Source organism: Silurus meridionalis, chromosome 20 (genome assembly GCF_014805685.1).
Source record: "Silurus meridionalis isolate SWU-2019-XX chromosome 20, ASM1480568v1, whole genome shotgun sequence".
In the NCBI taxonomy this organism is placed as follows: Eukaryota; Metazoa; Chordata; class Actinopteri; order Siluriformes; family Siluridae; genus Silurus; species Silurus meridionalis.
The window spans coordinates 8,144,548-8,159,576 of NC_060903.1; the positions used below are offsets into that span (position 1 = coordinate 8,144,548).

Below are 15,029 nucleotides of genomic sequence, written 5' to 3' on the forward strand. Positions count from 1 at the left end.
GTGGGTTTCTACCAGATTCTCAGTTTCTTCTCAATTAAGAAAATACATAATTATGTACGGGTGTGGTGGATTACCTAGTCTAAATGGCCAGTAAGCTCTAAATAGGATAAAGCATTTATAGTAGATGAATGAATGACTGCATCAGGTGTTATTTGATTGTTTGACCTCCAAATTTCTGTGAATGGAACACAGATTGTTAAATTAAGAAATTTGATACATAAACAAATAAACAAGTTGATCACTGCTAGAATACTTTTTATTTCCTGATTTGTTGTTCTCTCCTAATTTGTATATTTAATTATTTTAGTTTGAGGCCTCTTGAGGCCTCTGGTGTGACCTAGAGTGCCTGCATGAGACTTGGCTATTGTGCTGGAGGCCCTGTCACAGCTTTCCTTTGAGCCTTTACCTGAGGTACCTGTGAGGTTTTCTCACAGTTAAGACTGTTTCCCTAGACCAGTTCCTCTCTCAAGAGAGTAAGAGATCTTCAGGCCCTTTCTGTGGACTGAAGCAGATGCTCAGCAGATTGATTGTGGATGTGATTTCCACCTTTTATGAGTCCTTTGGTCTCCCCGCTCCCTTCGGGGTCAAAGTGCCCTCCAATAGAAGAGTGAGAGTCTTCCTCCAGGACATCTGCAACAAAGCGGGCTAGTCCACTGCCGCTGACCTTCAGGTTCTACAGCCTCAACCTCAGTGCCACTCCTGGCCCCCCTGTCCTTCGCCCTAGCTGTGCCTGTTCACACAACGCAGGAATTGATCAGCCTGGTTTGATTGGACTCTTGTTCCCAAAGTGTTCCGACGCAGCTCGAGTTCCTAAAGGGAAATGTCTCCAGGTTACGTATGTAACCATGGTTCCCAGAAGGAACAAGATGATGCGTCTCGATGCCACACTGCCTGCATCCCTGCAGCGCTTCCTTCTTTTTTCAGAAGCTCACACAACAGCCCACAACTCATGATCAAAGGTGGACCAATGCCTCTGTGTGGTATTCAACGCCCGACTGGTGTATGCTACCACATGGTCAAGTCCATCTCTGTCCTGAGCAAGAACTAAGATTAGCAAGGTCGATTCATCAGTGTAAATTTCAAAAGGCAAACTGAAGTCAGGCAATATCACTACAGGGTCAGATGACAACACACCTTTCAAAAGGTTAATTAATGTGTCTCATTTAGGAGTCCACACACAGGGAACATACTTTCCAGTTGGTTCAGCAGAGCAGGAAGTTTAGAAAAGTCCTTTACAAACCGTCTGTAATAAGAACATAGTCCCACCTAAGGAAAAAGAGGAAACTAGCCAGTTCAAGACTTTCTCACTGTTCTTAACATAAGACTGAAGACCAAGAAAACTACATGACCCCAAAAACCACATGATCTTTAGATTCTTAAAAATACAGCTTTTAGGCTCAACAGGTGTTCTGCAAATGTTTTGTTATCAAAATGTCACCAAGATATACCATGCAGATGTGCCATGGGAGCCCTCTGAGAACTGGCTCCATCAAGCATTGAAATGTGGCAGTAGCATTTGAAGGCCCATTGGCACGTTTTTCACTGATAGAGCCACTGCCCTGCACTAAAGGCCGTCTTTTCTCTGTCCTACTGCTAACCATTAGAGAAGCCCAATGTGCTAAACCACACCTCATACCTTATAAAGCAAGACCCTTCAGTGCATATTGACAACAGCTTAGAGGATCATAGGGGACTCCCTCCCCTCTATCCAGGACATCTTTAATACATGCTGTGTATGCAGAGCCTCTAGCATTGTAAAGGATCCCTCTCACCCCTCCCACCGTCTGTTCAAGAACCTGCCATGAGGCAGGAGTTTCAGATGCATCAGGGCCCACACTACAAGGTTCTGCAACAGCTTCTCCCCCAAAGTTGTCAGTCCCCTAAACACCCAGGTGCCACGCATGACCTTGCTTCCTTCTCTTTAACTGTGCACTTTGGACATTATTGGTCACTACATGGACATTAACACAAACTCGCAATCAAACACCTTACTGTGCAATGTACAGTGGACATTGTATCACATCTGCAGACAACTGCACTCAGGGACTGTTTACTATAGACACCCCCTCATTCTGCTAAAATATGCACACTGGTGTGGTGAGACCTGCTATGTTGTATGGTTTAGAGACAGTGGCACTGACTTAAAGACAGGAGGTCTAGCTGGAGGAAGCAGAGCTGAAGATGTTTAGATTTTCATTGGGAGTGACGAGGATGGACAGGATTAGAGATTAGTTTATTGGAGGAGCAGTGCATGTAGGATGTTTTGAAGACAAAGTAAAGAAGGCACGATTGAGATGGTTTGGACATGTGCCGAGGAGGGACATGGGGTATATTGGTGGATGAATGCTGAGGATGAAGCCACCAGGATGGAGGAAAAGAAGAAGGCCAAAGAGGCGGTTTATGCTTGTGGTGAGGAAAGACATGCAGGTGGTTGGTGTAAATGAGGCAGATGTAGAGGACAGGGGGGTATGGAGACGGATGATCCGCTGTGGCGACACCTAATGAGAGAAGCCAAAAGAAGAAGAAGAAGAGGATATTGCATACAATATCACATGGTCACCTCTGGCTGTGCACTTAAATTTTACACTTACATCACTTACATTTCAACCTTATTTATAATATCTACCTCATATTAATCACACCTTTACTCCGCTATGTTTGATTTTTTTTCTTTATTTACGTCTAATGTTTACTCTTACTGTCTATGCACCTTGGTCCGTAGTAACGACATTTTGTTTTTTGTATACTGTGTATGTGTGAAGAATGACAATAAAGTTTGAGTTGAGTTGAGTTTTATTTTAACAAAATTTCCTGCCCAGTAGGATTTACTTATCTATCTAGCATTTGTCCATTTACAGCACAGGCTGACACATAATCTTTTTTCAGTGGCCAATTGCAAAGTGTTGGAATTTACATACAAAAGTCTGAACTCATAAAATATACAATGGAACCAGAGTCCACTAACATTTGGACTTCTACTCCTTCAATAAATCCTCTCACATTTGACACCTGCAGCTCCTGACCAGCGCTCAAAATAACCTTTATGTCTTTAAGGATTAAGTAAACGTCATTGACATTGTCCTTCTGAGGGCCCACAGGTAGCACAGCTGGTGTTTAGGGCTCAACATAATAATGTATAATCAGCCTGAACAGCTATAGGAAGGCTTTCCCACAGAAAAAATGCTGCTTTGCTCAAGCATGTCAGCAGAATCCTCACCAGTTCATTATTATAGGATGCAGCGCCATCTCCCTCTGTTAGCACTTGGACCGCAACCTCGAACTGGCATGCCCAACATAGAACACTCTGCATCTCATCACCGGAGAACGGCTGCAGAACTAAAGTCTCACGTGCTTGTTGATTCTGTTGCAGACCAGTCTTAAATAGCAGCATCCATGCTGAACCTATGTGTGCTAACTCCACTAAGCAATTTTGCCTATAAACTAGCCTAATTAGTTGAACACACGTGGTAACAACCAACCAAGTAAACGGCAATAATAAAACAAAATCGCTGCCAATGTGACTGAGCATTTATGCAGGGTTCACCTAAGCACTTACTTATAAGAAAGAAACAAGAAACAAGGGCATCCAGATGCGTCCCAACGTTATAACACACCACTAACACATGACATGGAAAACAGAAATCCGTCGACACTTTGGTACGTGAGAATGACTCTTGTCTATTACAAGCACCGAGGAAAAGAGGCATTACACACATACAATACAGCACACATACAGCATGAAAGAAATAAAAAAAGTCTGTTACACTTACATTCTGCCTCATGAAAGCCAGTTTCTGCCACAATAAAAAAATCTTGCAATTTAAAATTTTTTCCCTCACAATTCTAACTGTAATTCTCAAAAATCTGACTTTAATTGTGACTTTTGGCAAAAAAACAAGTCAAACAATTCTGGGTTTAAAAACGATTAACATGCAGGTGACAATAATCCATGTTTACAGGGACATTTAGCATGCTAACATAGCAGGTAAATTTATTATACAAATATGAGACATTTTAACATGAGAAACTATGTATTGCACAGAATGCAGTGAGACAGGGTAATAACAAAAACATGATTTTCAATATTTATTGAATAGTAGACTTCAAATCTCTCTGCCTGATAAAATGGCCTTTTAAATGATCATAAAAATACTAATGTATCCTAGCAGAATTTGAAGTAGGCATTACTGGTGTACCTTTTAAATGAAACTGCATTACTATGGAGGCTGCAGCCAGTTGCATCACTCATTAAATAATGAATTTAATCCACAGCATCTGTATTTTTTATTTATTTAATTATTAATTAATTTATTATTATTATTTTTTTTTTACAAATGAATTAATGTAAAATGAGTGCCCAGTGAATGTTGGACTTTGGCTTGGTCAAATCCCAGCATAATCAAGTTGCCACTGCTGTCCCCTTGAGCCTTTAATGCTAAATTGTTAATGCTTATCACAAAATAAATGTGACATTTTGTTCTTTATTTATTTAATAAAAAATGTATTAAATTAAAAGACAAGAAAAATAAAGAAAAAGCTCAGTTTAATAAAAATGGTTTTATAAATAGATCTCTAAAACTGAAAAAGCACTACATTGTACCATAATGTACATCAGTGTAATTCCTGTTTATTTTGGCCTATACTGTACAGTATATACTTCACTGCTGACGGTGAGCATAAATTGACTGTTAGCATCATTAACTTTAAATGCTTAAGGGATTCTTTTAAAGAGCCTTGCTGTCTGTTGGATTTTTTATGGTATTGTACTGTTTTAATCCACAGAGGCCTATCTGAAATGCATTTAGAATCTGACTGGCTGATCTGTGTGACTCCATATGAAATGCAAACGCAAGTACATCCATGAAAATTATGATCTTATTTTTAAGGCAGCAAAAATCTTTAAAAATCCTTTTTAATAAAGAAAGCAAGGTCAGTGGAGGCTCTAAAATGAGCTGGGTCTGGCCGAGAGTAAGAGGAAAAATTAAAAAGAAAAGTAGAGAGGACTTATGTTCCTCTCACAAACAAAAAGAGCACATCTGTTTGAAATGCCTGAAAATGTCCTCCCTGCCACCTCCATTGCGTTTTCTATTTCACTTTTTCTGACACCATTACACTGTGCACCCAGGTAGTGATAAGGTAAAACAGACTAGTCTGTCACACACAAACACACACACACACACACACACACACACACACACACACACACACACACACACACAGGTATGTGTACACAGGTGGGCATGCATGCCCACACAACCTCACAGACACATGCACAAACACACGTGAGAATACACTTTGTGTGGGGGATGTACTGATGACAGACCTTTTGGGAATCCTGGGTAAGAACCTGACATTGGAGGTTTTTCACCACACTACACTCTCTTGCTCTCTCTCTCTCTCTCTCTCTCTCTCTCTCTCTCTCTCTCTCACACACACACACACACACACACACACACACACACACACACACAAAGGATGCTTTTTAATGACTTATGGATGTCTGCATCCATGTCTCTCTGGTCTGTTATTGTCTTTCTCCACTTTTAGTCTGAATTGTAAATCTGTTTATACCTGTACAGTATACCTGTAATACCTGAGTAATTCTCTCTCTCTCTCTCTCTCTCTCTCTCTCTCTCTCTCTCTCTCTCTCTCTGGCCTTGTGTACACCACCCTGTAATCATAATACCATAATATAATATTTTATTCCAAAATATTTAATATACCCCTGGAATGTACTTTTGGAGCCCTGCTGCTTAGCTTTTCAGCAAGCCCACAGTGGTTATCCATTGCTTCCCTCCTTTACAGACACAAAAAACCCTCAACATTTATACACACCAGCCATTTCTTGACAGGGGATTGGTCACTCCTGGCAACTTGGGATTTAGAGTCAATAAAATTCCTTAGCTCAAGACAGGAATTTAATCTTATGCATTCCTTTGGCCTCTCGCTCTCTCTGTCTTTCTCTGTCCCCCTCTGAGTGTGTGTGTGTGTGTGTGTGTGTGTGTGTGTGTGTGTGAGAGAGAAAATACTAGGCAAGATACTTGGCACATTTTTCAACAGTTTAAGCTGCATTGAAAGTGATTGGTTTTATAATGACAATATTTGTTTTAGTTTGCACAGTAATTCTCCAATAAAAAATATATAAAGATGAGATATAAAAAACGATTTAAAAATCTACACCTGCCCATTCACAGCAACACATCCACAAATTTCTATAAATAATCTTTTCTTTAACTTAAGATTCTGTAAACTATTAGAATTGATTAAAGAACGTTAAATACAACTGTATTAAATTTATTTCACTATAACGCTGCAGAGAACTATGAAATACACACAATCTGATTCCTTCTTTTAGTGTGTTTTTAGTCAATTACTCACTCGCTTCATTTTATAAAAAAATTTCATATGAATTTTCATGCTGCTTATGTATATGAATTTGTTCTTGCCTGCTTATATGTTAATGAAGTAGGCATGCTCTATTTTCCAGGCTGTATCTGCATCTTAGACAAATCATTATTCTCAAAATGTGTTATTGTCCAAGAATAGTAACACAATATTAAAACCTGATCTAGTGATTTAAAAATGAAATACACGCTGTTAAAAAATATATATATTTGAAATTTTGGAACAATGGGCATGTGAATACTTGCAGCTAGTGTGGTTGAGTGATTCCCTTTATTCTCCATTTTCTGCTCCAAGTAGGGCCCCCCTCTGCATTTCAGCTCAGTCGTGCATCCCCTGCAGCAACATTCTGGAGAGGTCTAATGACATTGCCTTGTGTATGGCATTAGCAGACAATACAATACTCTTTATGCCACTTGTATTGGTATGGTTCCATCAAAATGCAACTATTCACCCCTCTGTGTTAGAATTGCCTGAAACTTTGCTTTAGGTATTGGAAGACCTAGACAAAACCTACCCTATGTGTAGGTGTTACTCTTTAAACCTGCTAAAGCCCTAGAAGAGCACAGCAACTAGAACCCATTGCTACTCATTCTTAAATGTACTATATTAATAAAATTGACTAAAATTTATTTGACTAAAATCCTATATCATTTTAAGCCTGCAAGCCCTGAACAGACTTGAGCACCACATGTGTGGTGTGTGGACACAATAAGTTATAGTCGTGTGTGTGTGTGTGTGTGTGTGTGTGTGTGTGTGTGTGTGTGTGTGTGTGTGTGGACACTATGTGTGTGTGTGGATATAGTCTTATAGTCTTGTAGTCTTAAAGATTGTATGTGCTTTTTGAACATTCTATTCTACATTTACTGTAGTTCCATTTGTTGTTTTATCCACTCTTCTGGGAAAATGTTCCACTAGATTTTGAAGTGTGCATGTGGAGATTTGTGCTCATTCAGCCATAAGGGTGTTAGTAAAGTTGGGTACTAATGTAGTTTGAGGAGGCCTGGTGTGCAGTCAGCATTTCAGTTTAATCCAAAGGTGTCCAGTAGGGTTGAGGTCAAAACTCTATGACAAGTTACTCAAGATCTTTTAACCCAACACATGTAAACCACATGTTTATGGAGTTCACTGTGTGCACAAAGACATCGCCATGCTGCAACAGGTTTAGGTCTTCTACGTGTAGTTCAAGTATATAATTGTGTCCCTCCAGTGTTGTGTTGAAAATTTCAGGAAGAATCACAAGCAGCTCTTTGGGTTGTTATAAGACTTTTGTCCATATAGTGAATGTTATCAGTTCATTTAAATTGAGCTGCTTTGAATAGGTGCTGGCTACATTCATAAGTACTAACTTTCTTTCAGGGACTGCTAAACAGTGGAAAGTCCCCATCTACTTTCAACTGATTGTGGTGATTTTTTTAAAGCCTTTCTGGATAGAACAAGTTCAAGTTTCCATACATCCCAACTTTCCTAACCCCACCCTTTGCAATGGGGACATGCAGACGGCCAAATTGAATCAGGTGTGAAATAAATCCATAAAATTATTTTTTTCCAATAAACCATGCAGTATTCCAATATCGGGAAACTGCTGAGCTTTGATTGCTTTGCCAAATATATGCCCTATGATACTATTTGGAAATGCATTTTCCTAACTCACTTCACCTCACACAACATTGTTGTGGTTATTGACAACTAACTATCATTCTCCACTCATGTAGCCTTCTTGAATCATGCTGTTTGTCTCTTGTTACCACAAACTGCAACTCACTTTTATGATTATCTTTATTTGCATCAGGCTACTGAAACTAATCTAGAATGCAGATGGTTATGTAAAAAGCAAAAAGCTGCTTAGCTTTCACTTGTCTGCAATGGCTTTACCCACAATCCCTCAAGGCACAACAAAAACAATCATTAAGACTTATTTTTCTGTCTTAATTCTCAGTTTTATTTTTATGAAAATTCATTACAATACATTAACAATGAGGATATGTCTTCAATAGAGACTTTAATGCACTTCTGTAAGTCACTCTGGATAAGAGCATCTGCTAAAAGTTATACATATAAATATTAACCAACAGTTTGTTTGTCTGAAAGGCCATGTGCCAGGTTCTTTACAATATGCTATTGTTTTGCCAGTGGAAGTCTTAAAACAAGACCTTGCACTTCTTTAGTTTTAAGGTTAACACTGGCCTGCCCACCTGGTCCAATTAAGGTCTCAAGGTCCCTAGGTCTCTAGGTTATTCTAGTTAGTTACGTGGTGTTCACTAATACCACAGCTAACCCTAACCCAACCATCATCCCTTCTTTAAGAGCAAATGGTAAGTGGTGACTATAGCTTTGTTTTTTGCATTAAAATTGTATAATATTTATACGATTTGTGTAGTTAAAGACAAATCTCATACTCTGAGTTGTTTGGGACACAAGGGCAGAGAGTAAACATTAACTTTAGGTGCAACACAAAAGTCTATACATCTAGTATCATTTGAGCGCATTTCTACAAACTGTACTGTTTTAAAAATGATGGGGAAATGAAGGGTGTGTATAATATTGTGTAAAAAAGGTAGTAGAGCACTAGATGCCAAAGCCCAGAACAATCTTTGCATTGTTCCTATTCCAGGCATGCTGCAACCCTTTTCTCTGTATGCGAAAGTGTCCATTTTTGCATGTGCATAGTGGTTGCTGGCCTATACATGTGCCACTTCTAATTACCAGTTGAATTCCAAATAAGTTTTTGTAGTATTGTGTGTGTGAAGTACACTTCAGGTTTACAAACATTTGTATACATTTTATGAAGTTATTGTTATTTTAGCAGTTAATGTTATAGATATCACCACCCTGCTGACTGACCTCACTAAAAACGGAGAGGCAAATCTGGACCAGTGGACTGAGCCACATGAGCAGACTTCCAGCTAGGTAAAAGTGGTTTGTGTCAGGGCTTGCTGTTTTTGCTACATATGGTCTCCCATGAAAGACTTGTGGCCTCAAGACAGCCCCGACTTCAATTCAACTTTAAGAATGGCAAATTACAACAACAACTCATCAAATCTAGTAGGAAATCTTTTCTGAAAAGCAGAATTTATTCTATTAGCAAGGGGGACTACATGGGATAGAAAAAAAAAAGAAAAAAAAAAACACGAGTGTTATGGGCAAGTGTCCTATCTATCTATCTATCTATCTATCTATCTATCTATCTATCTATCTATCTATCTATCTATCTATCTATCTATCTATCTATCTATCTATCTATCTATCTATCTATCTATCTATCTATCTATGGTGTGCTGTATATTTGGAATGAATTAAAGATACAGTGAGGAAAATAAGTATTTGAACACCCTGCTATTTTGCAAGTTCTCCCACTTAGAAATCATGGAAGGGTCTGAATTTATTCACCAGGTTTGCACACACTGCAGTAGGGATTTTGGCTCACTCCTCCACACAGATCTTCTCTAGATCAGTCAGGTTTCTGGCCTGTCGCTGAGAAACACGGAGTTTGAGCTCCCTCCAAAGATTCTCTATTGGGTTTAGGTCTGGAGACTGGCTAGGCCACGCCAGAACCTTAATATGCTTCTTACAGAGCCACTCCTTGGTTATCCTGGCTGTGTGCTTCGGGTCATTGTCATGTTGGAAGACCCAGCCTCGACCCATCTTCAATGCTCTAACTGAGGGAAGGAGGTTGTTCCCCAAAATCTCGCAATACATGGCCCCGGTCATCCTCTCCTTAATACAGTGCAGTTGCCCTGTCCCATGTGCAGAAAAACACCCCCAAAGCATGATGCTACCACCCCCATGCTTCACAGTAGGGATGGTGTTCTTGGGATGGTACTCATCATTCTTCTTCCTTCAAACACGTTTAATGGAATTACGACCCAAAGGTTCTATTTTGGTCTCATCTGACCACATGACTTTCTCCCATGACTCCTCTGGATCATCCAAATGGTCATTGGCAAACTTAAGACATGCCTGGACATGTGCTGGTTTAAGCAGGGAAACCTTCCGTGCCATGCATGATTTCAAACCATGACGTCTTAGTGTATTACCAACATTAACCTTGGAAACGGTGGTCCCAGCTCTTTTCAGGTCATTGACCAGCTCCTCCCATGTAGTTATGGGCTGATTTCTCACCTTCCTTAGGATCATTGAGACCGCACAAGGTGAGATCTTGCATGGAGCCCCAGTCCGAGGGAGATTGACAGTCATGTTTAGCTTCTTCCATTTTCTAATGATTGCTCCAACAGTTGACCTTTTTTCACCAAGCTGCTTGGCAATTTCCCCGTAGCCCTTTCCAGCCTTGTGGAGGTGTACAATTTAGTCTCTATTGTCTTTGGACAGCTCTTTGGTCTTGGCCATTTTAGTAGTTGGATTCTTACTGATTGTATGGGGTGGACAGGTGTCTTTATGCAGCTAACGACCTCAAACAGGTGTATCTAATTTAGGATAATAAATGTAGTGGAGGTGGACATTTTAAAGGCAGACTAACAGGTCTTTGAGGGTCAGAATTCTAGCTGATAGACAGGTGTTCAAATACTTATTTGCAGCTGTATCATACAAATAAATAGTTTAAAAATCATATATTGTGATTTCTGGATTTTTTATTTTTTTAGATTATGTCTCTCACAGTGGACATGCACCTATGATGACAATTTCAGACCCCTCCATGATTTCTAAGTGGGAGAACTTGCACAATAGCAGGGTGTTCAAATACTTATTTTCCTCACTGTATATGCAGTTTTATGGTCGGTTTTAATTAAAATATACATAGTTTACATAATGTGGGTATAGTTGGTTCTAGTTAAAATTAATAAATCATAATTACATCCAATGAACCCAGCCATTATGGATGCACAAGCCAGTGCACTCTTAGTGCCGGTCCCAAGCCTGGGTAAATGGGGAGGGTTGCGTTAAGAAGGGCATCCAACGTAAAACATGTGCCAAATCAAATATGCGGATCACAAATGAGAATTTCATACCGGATCGGTCGAGGCCCGGGTTAACAACGACCGCCACAGGTATCGTTAGCCGACAGGGTACTGGTGGAAATTGGGCTACTGTTGGCCGAAGGAGGAGAAGGAGAGGAGGAAGATGTCTACAGAGACGGCAGGGAAAGGAGCAGTGTAGGAGAGTGGAGGTTCGGGTTGGTACTTTAAATGTTGGTACTATGATGGGTAAAGGGAGAGAGATTAGCTGATATGATGGAGAGGAGAAAGGTAGATATGTTGTGTGTTCAGGAGACCAAGTGGAAAGAGAGTAAGGCCAGGAACATTGGAGGTGGGTTTAAACTGTTTTATCATGGTGTGGATGGAAAGAGAAATGGTGTAGGGGTGATTCTGAAGGAAGAGAACAGTAAGAGTATAGTGGAGGTGAAGAGAGTTTCTGATAGGGTGATGATCGTGGAGGTGGAAGTTGAAGGGATGATGATAAATGTCATCAGTGCCTATGCTCCCACATGCTGTGAGATGGAGGAGAAGGAAAGATTCTGAAGTGAATTAGATGAAGTGGTAGATGGTGTAACGATTGGTGATTGGGGCAGACTTTAATGGTCATGTAGGTGAAGGGAAGAGAGGGGATGAGGAGGTGATGGGTAGGTATGGTTTTAAGGAGAGGAATGTGGAAGGGCAGATGGTGGTAGATTTTGCTAGAAGGATGGAAATGGCAGTGGTGAATACGTATTTTAAGAAGAAGGAGGATCATAGGGTGACGCATAAGAGTGGAGGAAGGTGCACACAGGTGGACTATGTGCTATGCAGGAGATGCAACCTGAAGGAGATTGGAGACTGTAAGGTGTTGGCAGGGGACAGTGTAGCTAGACAGCATCGGATGGTGGTCTGTAGGATGGTTTTGGAGGCGAAGAAGAAAAGGAGGAGAGTGAGGACTGAAAGAAGAATAAGATGGTGGAAACTGAAGGAGGAAGAGTGTAGTGTGAGGTTCAGGGAAGAGGTCAGACAGAGGCTCGGTGGTGTTGAAGAGGTGTTGGATGATTGGGCAACTACTGCAGGAGTGATGAGGGAGGCAGCTAGAAAAGTACTTGGTGTGACATCTGGAAATAGAAAGCAAGACAAGGAGACGTGGTGGTGGAATGAGGAAGTGCAGGAGAGCATAAGGAGAAAGAGGTTGGCAAAACAGAAGTGGGATAGACAGAGTGATGAGAAAAGTAGGCAGGAGTACAAGGAGATGCGGCAGCAGGTAAAGAGGGATGTGGCGAAAGCCAAGGAAAAGGCATATGAGGAGCTGTATAAGAGGTTGGACACTAAGGAAGGAGAAAAGGATTTATACCGATTGGCCAGGCAGAGGGACCGAGCTGGGAAGGATGTACTGCAAGTTAGAGCAGTAAAGGATGGAGAGGGAAATGTGTTGACTAGTGAGGAGAGTGTGTTGAGAAGGTGGAGGGAGTATTTTGAGCAGCTGATGAATGAGGAAAATCAGAGAGAGAGAAGGTTGGATGATGTGGAGTTGGTGAAGCAGGATGTAGATAGGATTAGTAAGGAGGAAGTGAGAGCAGCGATTAAGAGGATGAAGAGTGGAAAGTCGGTTGGACCAGATGACATACCGGTAGAAGCGTGGAGATGTTTAGGAGAGATGGCAGTGGAGTTTTTAACCAGATTGTTTAACAGGATTCTGGAAGGTGAGGATGCCTGAGGAATGGAGAAGGAGTGTGCTGGTACCGATCTTTAAGCATAAGGAGATGTGCAGACCTGCAGTAACTACAGGGGAATTAAGTTGATCAGTCACACCATGAAGTTATGGGAAAGAGTAGTGGAAGCCAGGCTGAGAAAAGAGGTGACCATCTGTGAGCAACAGTATGGTTTCATGCCGAGGAAGAGCACCACAGATGCCTTATTTGCTTTGAGGATGTTAATGGAGAAGTATAGAGAAGGTCAGAAGGAATTGCATTGTGTGTTTGTGGATTTAGAGAAAGCATACGAGAGTGCCAAGAGAGGAGCTGTGGTACTGTATGAGGAAGTCAGGTGTGTCAGAGAAGTATGTGAGGGTGGTGCAGGACATGTGTGAGGACAGTGTGACGGCAGTGAAGTGTGCAGTAGGTACGACAGACTGGTTTAGGGTGAAGGTTGGACTGCATCAAGGATCGGCCCTGAGCCCTTTCCTGTTAGCAGTGGTGATGGACAGGTTGACGGACGAGGTGAGACAGGAGTCTCCCTGGACAAGAATGAAAGGGAAAGTTTATAGGACTGTGGTGAGACCTGCAATGTTGTATGGATTATAGACAGTGGCATTAAGTAAAAGACAGGAGGTGGAGCTGGAGGTAGCAGAGCTGAAGATGTTAAGGTTTTCGTTGGGAGTGACGAGGATGGACAGGATTAGAAATGAGTTTATTAGAGGGACAGCGCATGTAGGATGTTTTGGTGACAAGGTGAGGGAGGCGAGATTGAGATGGTTTGGACATGTGCAGAGGAGGGACATGAATTATATTGGTAGAAGATTGCTGAGGATGGAGCCACCAGGTAGGAGGAAAAGAGGAAGCCCAAGGAGGAGGTTCATGGATGTGGTGAGGGAAGACATGCAGGTAGTTGGTGTGAAAGAGGCAGATGTAGAGGACAGTGTGGTATGGAGACGGATGATCCGTTGTGGCGACCCCTAATGGTAGCAGCCGAAAGAAGAAGAAGAAGATAATTACATCCAATGAGTTAAATGGTGTAATATGTTTAACAGCATTTTTTTTTGTGCCTCCACTTTTTAAGCAACTGTAAGTAATTGAACAGACTAACAATTACTATTTAAATTGTCACTGGCTACCTGAAGTCTGAATTCTATAGATATTGCCCGCTCTGGAAAGCTTTTAATTCAGTGACATCAATAAATATTTTGACTGCTATTTTAACTATCCAACTAGTATAGTGTATGTAATGAATTTGACTTTTCATGCGAATTTGAGTACAATTATATCCAAATTCAATTAATTCAACTTAAGGCATTATATCAGTTTTTAAATGTCCACACTTTTGAAAGCAACCAAAACATTTTTTTTTTAGGGTAAAAAAGTAAAATACAACTGAGCAAAGATTTCATTAACAAACAAGAAGTAAAGACAGCTGTCAGCAGGGCAGGGCAGGGCAGAGCATCACCAGGGAAGAAACTCAGTAACAGAGGATGATTATATATATATATATATATATATATATATATATATATAGCCTGTAGAGAAAAAAGCCCACTTAATTTTTTTTGTATTTGTTTCATTTGTATACATAATGGTCCCCTGGTGGTCTAGTGGTTAAGACGCAGCGCTCCCACCGCTGCGACCCGGGTTCGATTCCCGGTCAGGGAACCATCCCCAGCCACTCTCAGTGCTGGTCCCAAGCCCGGATAAATTGGGGAGGGTTGCGTTATCCAGCGTAAAAACATGTGCCAAATCAAAACGTGCGGAGGATCCGCTGTGGCGACCCCTAACGGCCGAAAGAAAGTTTGTTTGTTTTTTCATTTGTATATAACTGTATATTAAATCTTTTCTTATTGTCTCCTTTTATCTTTTTTTTTTTTTTTATAGGTTACCCACTGTCCTTGACCTACAGTTGACCATTTTGTTATGTTAATTAAATTATTTGTCACACTGCCTTTTCTTCATAATGGTTGATAAATGGTTCTTTATGCCATTTCACGTTTTCTTTCCTCTC

At 40.7% G+C, this 15,029-nt stretch overlaps 1 non-coding gene across 1 annotated transcript; it reads left to right on the forward strand.

Moving 5' to 3' along the window:
- Nucleotides 1-14,610: 14,610 nt before the first annotated feature.
- trnag-ccc lies at nt 14,611-14,683 on the forward strand. Its single transcript has one exon. It is a non-coding gene; the product is annotated as a tRNA-Gly (tRNA).
- The last annotated feature ends 346 nt before the right edge of the window (nt 14,684-15,029 follow it).